This window comes from Lactuca sativa, chromosome 4, assembly GCF_002870075.4.
Source record: "Lactuca sativa cultivar Salinas chromosome 4, Lsat_Salinas_v11, whole genome shotgun sequence".
Classification (NCBI taxonomy): Eukaryota; Viridiplantae; Streptophyta; class Magnoliopsida; order Asterales; family Asteraceae; genus Lactuca; species Lactuca sativa.
In genome coordinates, this window is record NC_056626.2 from 5162180 (window position 1) to 5170042 (window position 7863).

The 7863-nt window shown below is 34.4% G+C and overlaps 1 long non-coding RNA gene across 1 annotated transcript; it reads right to left on the bottom strand.

Moving 5' to 3' along the window:
* Nucleotides 1-4638: 4638 nt before the first annotated feature.
* On the bottom strand, nucleotides 4639-6634 carry LOC122197251 (uncharacterized). Its single transcript, XR_006190004.2, has 3 exons — nucleotides 5702-6634; nucleotides 5020-5112; nucleotides 4639-4819 (listed from the first exon to the last, which is right to left on the bottom strand). It is a non-coding gene; the product is annotated as an uncharacterized LOC122197251 (long non-coding RNA).
* Nucleotides 6635-7863: the final 1229 nt, after the last annotated feature.

Genomic DNA, 7863 nt, shown 5'->3' on the forward strand with positions numbered 1-7863 from the left:
GATCAATTTTACTAAATAATGCAAATGCTGTGGAGAAAGTGGACTTGATAGTCAATATAGTTCGGTGGAGCTTTAACATTGCATTTAGCTCCTATGTGCTCTATTTTCGGTGGGACATGGCTTATGCAGGCTTTCAACAACAACATAGATATATAAGAAGAATTTGGAACTATGCCGGTAGAGTTCTCGAAAAATGGTTGGGGGCCAATTGAGGTTTGTGATATGGATTAGGGTGTGCCTTTCAATAACCAATCGCCTGAATTTATTGTGTTTATTTAGGTTCATCCTTTATGTTCATGTTCATGGTGTAATGTTTTTAATTAAAATTTTATAACGAAAAACACCTTAATGTTGTTAAATCATTAAGTCGTGTAGTAAAAAAACACCTTAATTCTCATGACTATTTTTGATAACCGCATTTCTTTTATCATTTTTCATTATGCAATTTTATGTTATCCTAAAATAACTAATGTACCCTATGTAAGGTGTAGAACATGTTTATAAATCTTTTATTTTATATAACAAACCCACCACGTGGCAAAATCCCACGACATCATACATTTTGTGTGTGGAGTCAAATAATATTGAGTTGACTCTGTCAGCTTTATTGAATCACAAATATTGCATTTATAAATATTTGAATTCAACGAGAAAAACAATTTTTTTCATCAAAGAAAAAAAGAAAATCACCTACACAAAATCTTGATTGTTACCTTCATTAATTAAATTGTGTGTTACAATCCACATTTATTCCATTAGATGTAATAAAATAATGAATACATCTAATTCCCAAACACATCCGTTAACAAAATTATCACCGACGTCTTACAATAAAAATAATTACAAATTTCTTATTATGAAAGTCATAATTTTGATAAATATCTCATCCAATACAAATAAACATAAAGATGAAAGAAGTATCGGTGTAGACCACTTATATGTAATAGCTAGAAATGCAATTTAGCAATCTGTAACTAAATGGAACTTGTGTTATACCCTATTAGTGTATACGAGTCTTTGTGTTATTATTTTTTATAACCTACTTAAGTATAACATGGATAGACCCAATTGTATCTTGTACATGGTATTTGTCACTACAATAGACATTTCTGTTACATAGCTCCTATGCTATCGATGAGGAGTGAGAGATAAACATACTTTTGGGATCTCTATAAGTTGTCATGTCTGCAAAATTAGAAATATCTTGGCCATCGGGGTGGATTACGATAATACATCACCATACCCCATCACACATTATCCAATTATGGAGAAATATTGACTCCATTATGCATTAGAGACACTCCCCTTATAACCCTAATTTTGACTACCCGTTCTGGTGGCTACCTTCTTGCGTTGATCTTCTTATTTATGACGGATGACAACAACACATCAAACTCCAACCTCAATCTGTATATCATCACTAACATCAAGGCATACATGCCACTCATCCTTGATCTCTATAAATCAAACAACGACACTTGGCAGGTCCTATTGAAACACATTTTCAAAGCTTATGGTGTTGTGGGACATCTTGATGGCTCCTACAACTCTACCGCTACCGATGAACTTGAGTGGCCCAAACTTGATTAATTGGTTACCATGTTGATATACAGAAACCACTCTTAATCACTACTAATTATGGTGATTAAGGATCGATTAGGGACCAATAAGGTATAAAAACCACATGAAGATCTTTTTTGAGACACAAAAGACACACAAAAAATTGAGATTGAAACAAAAATTTGCTCCATGACTCTTGGCGATCAGACCACTTCTGGTATATATCATAAAATATTGGTAGTTTTGAACATTTTGGCAAACATTGAGTCTCCAATTCCCGAGAAAATGCTTATAAATAATCTCCTAAATGATTTGACTCCGTGTTTTGACAACATTGCCACTATCATACGCCACCAAAATCCCCTTCCATCCTTATTAGGATCTCGATTTATGCTTACATTGGAAGAAAATCACCTTAATCGGAACCGCCCCATGCATGTCATTCATTCCGACCACTCATCGTCTTATACAGTGCTTCATATTGGGTCCTCATCGCAGCCAGAAGACAAGTCAAACAGCCACTCCTTTAACAATCGGAACAAGTCACACCATCATAACCATGGAGACAATCACATGCCATATAATCTTGACAACCGCCGTCATCAGTAGCCCTTCGTCGTCGTCGGTCACAGCTTGTTGTCGTTGAAGACTTATACATAACCCATGCCATGAAATACCTACGACTGGCCTATGCCACCGTAGGGTATCACTAGACCTTCTGACCAACAAAACTATTCGTGGAGGCAATGTTCTCAACAATTGTTGGACCTTCTCGACAACAACCCCTCTTCGGTTTCCACTTTGCCACATGTTACCCTACAATGTCCCCACTCCTCCATCGGGTTTGACCATTCCTTGGAAATGGTACCCTTCAGTCTCCAATGATCAAGCAACCAACCTGATACATGTAATGAATCCCTACATCGTTAATGAAACTCTAGAGAGATGAATTGGTGCATAGATACATGAGCTACTTCTCACTTCGCTTCAGACTTAGGTATTCTCAATTCTCTTAGAAATAAAAGGCATATTAACTTTATACTTGTTGGCAATGGCTCCACCATTCCGGTCATATACACTTGACATACCACCAATTATTCAATACGTTGTCCCTTACATTTACATCATATTCTTGTTAAACCCGGTATCATAATAAACCTTATCTCTTTTCGTAAACTAACCAAATATAATAAAGTTTTCATTGAGTTTGATATGTTTGGCTTTTTTGTGAAGGACTTCCTAAACAAATACACTTGTTAGATCAGATAGGGAGGGTGATAAACCATGCATTCTAGAAGCCTAATACGTGTGTTGTTTTCCTTTCACGTAGTCCAACTTTGTGCCATCAAGAACTTGATCATCCCGACTTCCATATGCTATAAAATTTAGTTTCAAATAAATTTGTTGCATGAAATACACGGCTTAGTTCAAATTTTTTGAATCATGTAAAATTGGCAAATATACCATTTATTACTTCTAATTCAGTTGTTTTCAAATTGTTTGACATTATACACTTCGACTATTAGATAATGGATTGATTGATTCTTAAAACACAATTACATAAGAATATATTGAGAATACCTAAAGCCTAATGGATAAACCTTAAATGGCTTGGGCCTAAACCCTAATCACTAACACTCCCCCCCCCCCCCCCCCCCCCCACACACACACAGTTTGATCGGGTGGAGACAAATAGACGATTAAAGTAGAAAAACAAACAAAAGAAGAAAACATAAAAACTAGTTGAAGATAGCGACATCGATGGTGGTAGAGCTTTAACAATGGCGGCTAACATCGACTGCTCGTCGGAGAAGAAGCGGAAGCCATAGATGATTTCGTTGTAGAAAAAAAAGAAGACTGTCGGCGACGGTGATGATTATGTAACCAACGGCCGAGGAGTCCGGAGAAAGGCAATAAGAAAGAAAGAGGGCTTGAGCTGCGGTGGACGGAGCCACTTCCGGTGAGATCATCAGCTGCAATGTTGATAGAGAAAGAAACGGCTACATATCAGAGGCTGCCCGACAGAGATTGTGCCATGGAGGGAAGCAACAACAACATCAGAAGTGGCTAAACTAGAAAAGAGATCTGAAGAAGTGGTCAGCCGAGGAGGAGGCAGAAGGCTTAAAGACATGGGTCATCTGACGAGGAGGTAGAAGTAGACGAGGCAATCAAAGAAACCGATGAAAGGGGTCTAGTTTGGTGCCGATGGCTGTTTTATTATTTAGGAGGAAAAGAGAAGAAAAGGAAACATATGGAACATGATGAAGGCACCTCCGACGACTATTAGAGAAGGTCGCCGGAGGTGGAAGGCAGTGGTTGTGGGTCGTGGTCAGCAGAGTTTTAATCTAGAACTCTAATATCGTGTAAGATAATGGATTGATTGATCCTCAAAAGACAATAATATAAGAATACTACATTTTATTTTTAGATCACTACTCCCACTTCAATCTAAATTGAATGTTTTTGAAAAATTTTACTTATTTTCATGCTTATGTCAAGACTCAATTCAAACGTGAAATTAAATCCTTTCGATGTGACTATGGGGGCAAATCTGACAGCCATTACTTTCATACTTTCTTTGATAGCAACGATATCATCTTTCGTTTCACTTGCCCTCACATATCTCAACAAAATGAATTGTCTGAATGAATGACCTTTAACATAAACAATATTATCCCCACCTTATTGTTTTAAGCTCACATCCCACCTACCTATTGGGTTAAGGCTTTACCTATGGCCACTATCTCCTCAACTTACACCATATCCATCGAACAATATTAAATTCCATATGCTAAACGTTTCCTCAAAACACCTAACTATGATCGCCTTCATGTTTTCGGGTGAATTTGTTACACACATCTCTCACTGCCTCATAAATTCTCCAATCGGTCAACCTTGTGTGTGTTTCTTAGCTACCCATCATAATACCATAGATTTTGGTGTCTTGCTCTCCCCTCATGAATCCCACCATGTCACGTTCTCACGTTTGATGGTCTTCATTTCCTTTTTTGCTCAATGACTCCAAACCAATAACCGTGAGAATTAATAGTCAATAGTTTATGAATTGTGACAATGAAATACACATATAATCGATAACATGTTGAAGAAAGTACTTAGCTTATTAGTTTTAATGCACTATTATGTAAACTAGGTAATCACTTACTTTGGACCAGTACATCTTCTTGTAGTCCCCAAGCAAACCTTTAAGCTTTAGCACCACAAATTTATCGAAATCTCTTGGTTTGAGTAACATCTACACCTATTAACATAATTATTTCATAAAAGATACATTAACGCTTGATCAAAAAACACATTAGCACTTGATATCAAATGGTTCCAAGTTCTACCAGATGGTAATGTGCATGGAGTAGAACTAATTACCAGTAAAATTTTAAATTATTACTTCCATTGCATGTGATAAAGTTTCAGTATGTACCAAATAGAAAATCAATAAATTACCTTTTGGTATAACTAAGAGGGTATCATAGGGATCAATTATCTTTATCGGTTGGCGTTTGATTCTTACTCCATTTAACATGTTGTGCTACGTCACTCAATTTGCATGAAAAGAAAACAGAAAATGGAAAACGAAACATTAGTATCAAACCATGGCCAATTGATCTGTTTCTAACATACTAGTTGTACTTAGAATGATAAACAAATCTATAATTTTTGGATATATTATTCGATGATTGAATACGCAAAATCCACCCATTAACGTATTTGAATGACAAACAAATTCGCATTGTTCGGTTTTCCGGTTTAGACCAATTGTGAAATGTATTTATTTAGTCCAAAACATTTATCTTGATTTACGAAATTTAGAAAAAGTCCATCATTTATTAGCATTCGATCCCTTGATCGAACTTATAAATCTAACATACCATCTAAGCCCTTAACAACAATAGGATTGGCCATTTAGACATTTAGTGATTCACATAAAATAAATCAATAAACCTTACTTATTTTGATTGTTTATTCGCCATTAATAAACTATTGGGCCTTATATTTAACAAATGACAAATATCATACTATTTCTTTTCTTGTTTTCATCCTCTAAAACACATACTGCATACATACACATTTAAGTACGTGTGACAATCACAAATATTAAAATGAATTCAAAATTAAGAGTAACTACCTCAATTAATTCTTGTGTTGACTTTATCATTCTTCACCTTTCTTTACACTGTCACTTCTTCTTCGTGAAAGCCACCTAAAACCATCCGGTTCAACCGGTTTGACCCTTTGAGTTTATCTCACATTCTCTCATCGTTCTAACCATCACCAAAGGCATTAATAACCCTCTTCCTTTCTCTTGCTTCCTTAGATCGATGTATGGTGACACAACACCTCTCTGACAGCAAAAATCGTTGTGAAGAGTTACAACCGGGAACACTACCTTCGGCCTCTATATCTTTCTCTCCACCTGTGCAGTGCTTCCCTATAAATCTCTTTCTTACTCTTGTTTTCTGTCAACCGGAGAAGACAACCTCATCTGATCTCGTCTCTCTACTTCTGAGTTGACACCGAAGTTTTGTCCTCGGCCCTTACCGGAAAGGTCATCGGAAAAAAAAAAACAAGGGGCTATGAAAACTCACACATACACCGGCACACTTGGCTTGATTTCAGGAGATAAAAAAAATGGGACATGAACATACAAAGAAACAGGATGCAGGATGTATAAAAATGACGAGAAATCACCACTCATCAACATCTCACTCACTCTACTTCCTCTCTCAACATCGATTTAAAATGTCGAGAGGGAAGCTATTTGAGGCTAGGGATCGAATTACTTTCAAAAGATTCGAGTTTGTCAGGTTATAAACAGAGGAAATGAAGCAGCAGGACCTGCGTTTGTAACAGGGAAGAAGACAACCCATTTTCCGAATTTGGCAAAAACGATCACTGCGGTTTGGTCAAAGAACTCCCTCGTTCAATCCTCTCTACAAAATTATAGTTTTTGAAATTACCAACTCAACCATATGAATGGTGTTACGGAATTTTACTCATTAGGTTTTGTTAATTGCCAAAAAAATCAAGAGTAAAGTACAGTTTTTCAATAATGTAGTACAAGCAAACCAAAATCATTTTTTTAGAAATAGAGGTTTGTTTTTCTCATAGTAAATTGTTATATTTACATTTTATAAATTACAATTTTAGTCCCTTATTACATTTTAAAATTATGTTTTTATCCATTCATCAATTTTTCTATACTTTTTCTTTTTATTAATACTACTTTTTGTTATTATAATTTCTTACAGAGTTATCATTTGCGGTCACAAATCATATTTTTGCCTTTTTCTTACATACATAATTGTTTTGGTCCAGTTTTTTTTTATTTTTTATTTATTTATTTTTTTTTTAATAATTTCGTAGTTCACTTGCTATAATATAATCCTCGTAGAAATATGTAGTTGACGATTGAAAAATAACATTATGTATACGAATTACAAAGAAGTTCACCGCCGCAGTGCAAGGGGTGACATTCATACATAATTGTTTTCCAGAAACCTTATCCATGTCCAGATATGTTTTCCAACATTCTGAGCTTCCGTAGCATTGCACGAATGACCCAAACCCTAATTATTATTATAATTATCATCCTTTTTTATTCTCTCTACAAAATTAGTTTTAGAAATTACCAACTATTATAACTATCATCCTTCTTTTTATTATTATTATTATTATTATTATTATTATTAGCTTATATATATATATATATATATATATATATATATATATATATATATATATATATATATATATATATATAGGGTTAGGTTATTTTGTTTTCACTATCTATTGTGTACTGATTCTAGACTAATCATTTAGTTATTTTAAGAAAATAATTAATGTATATTACATGTTGAAGATATAATGGATATTAATTACATCTTCAGCATTTAATATGCATTAATTACTTTCTTAAAATAACTAAAATGATTGGTCCAGAATCAATCATACATGCACACAATAGATAGTGAAAACATTTGAACATAACTCTCTCTTTCTATATATATATATATATATATATATATATATATATATATATATATATATATATATATAGCTACGTTCAAATGTTTTTAGCAACTATTGTGTGCATAAATGCACCAATAGGAAATTAGGAAAAAATAAATTATTAAATAAATCATTTAAGGGTATTATAGTAATCTTTGCATAGTTAATTATGGTAGATTAACAACAATTCCTTATATCACGCAAGAAGCAAAGATAAATATAGAACATTAGCCCTAAATCGATTTCAATCGGCGCCCTGCACTGTGCATAGGCCTGGCA